General features: G+C 45.6%; 1 protein-coding gene across 4 annotated transcripts in view; it reads right to left on the bottom strand.

The window, feature by feature from the left end:
• The window catches only part of LOC110313547 (zinc finger protein 182), an 11,008-nt gene extending 10,356 nt beyond the window's left edge, over positions 1-652 (bottom strand). For 2 of the 4 annotated variants that reach the window (XM_029534241.1, XM_021187939.1), the window contains exon 1: positions 425-652. The gene's annotated coding sequence lies outside the window, so the exon portion shown is untranslated. The remainder of the gene's footprint in view (positions 1-424) is intronic. The other 2 variants (XM_029534242.1, XM_029534240.1) reach the window with 1 other exon arrangement.
• Positions 653-1,477: the final 825 nt, after the last annotated feature.

Consider the following 1,477-nt stretch of genomic DNA (forward strand, 5'->3'; position numbering starts at 1 on the left):
AGACTGAAAGTTCACCAAATCATCATGCCAGAAATTCACAAATGCCAGCAGGTAAAATGGCCACGGTATATAGCTAAGAAAAATGGGAAAGGGAATTTGTTTTCCCTCGCGGATCCTCATTATCTAACAACACAGCTCTATCCTCATAAGCAACTGCACATTTTGTCATGCCAACTTAAAACCCCAACGCCTACTTAAAATCCCCAAGCATATACTCCACAGAGCTCAACATCACTTACACTACTGACCCTATCACTCTACTGCACGCTCATTACAAATCCCAAATATTCCCATCATTCACTTCACTACCCGCCTCCATCAAAGCCTCCACAGATCACTCATTTAAGGGATCTCCATCACTCAGCCTGCAGCCTTCTGCCCACATTTTCAATTCTCATCTTTGAGCCCCTCCCCAAGTACTCACCCAGTAAATTCGTGTGTTTGCAGTGTGTTTGCATTTGCCTGTCTCACTCCGCCTGCAGAGTGCCAGCCTGCTCACTTCCGCTCTGAATGAACTCTGCACTCCTTCACTCTCTTCTCCGATCTTAAAATCTGAATTCTTATGCCGGCAAAGTCTCTTTTATATTTCCCGTATCAATCATAACTTCCTGCGATAACCACTTTTTAGTCCTTTTCCCCCAGCCTTAGTTACTGCGAGCAGCGTTAAACTTGCGCATGCGCAGTAGCCCTTCCTGAAGCTGTCAGCGCTAGCGGACCTAAAATAGTTTGATTACCACAAGGACTGAATTTGCAGGCAGGAAAAATGGATGCGCCAGTAAGCCGTGTTTTTAAGGGAGCAGACATCTTTACAGCTTTTGTCATTTCGTACAGCGGAGAAAAATATGCCTCTTAATGTTTATCGGAGATGAGATTTTGTGAGGAATTTGAACACTTGGAGATAAGAGTGACCTCTTGTACAGAGGCACACTAAGACAGGAGACTTTTAGAGCTAAGTGCTACAACCCCAGCTCCCCATCCCCACCCCGACCCCTGGGCAGGGAGATACCAAGAGGAGACAGGGCTGGGTGAGGGAAAATCTGGAACACTGCTACCCTTCCTGGGAACTATATAGGGTAAAAGAGAATCAGAGCAGAGAACAATGCGTTCCTCTAAAGAGCAGCACCATTATGGACACAGGGAGAAATCATGGAGTTGGTAGTTCTTTCAAGGAAATACCACTAGAGAGGTAGGCATATTTTATTTAGGCTAGCTGTGAAGAAGACTCAGATTGGTATGATCCTCTGTATGGGAAATACCAGGATGCTGACATATGCAAGTCTAAGGGCAGTAAGAGTCTGTGCTCAGAGAAAGGGATACTGAAGAAAGTGACGCCAGTAAACTCAGGTGCAGGGAAAATTGGAGAAAAAAAACGCAGGCAACGTTATTGTGGCTCAGAGATGAGGAGGAGAATCCACAAAGTCCTGACCCTCACCCCACATATCCACATTCCTGGGAACATGTGGCAGAGAGATTTGGA

Source organism: Mus pahari, chromosome X, assembly GCF_900095145.1.
Source record: "Mus pahari chromosome X, PAHARI_EIJ_v1.1, whole genome shotgun sequence".
Classification (NCBI taxonomy): Eukaryota; Metazoa; Chordata; class Mammalia; order Rodentia; family Muridae; genus Mus; species Mus pahari.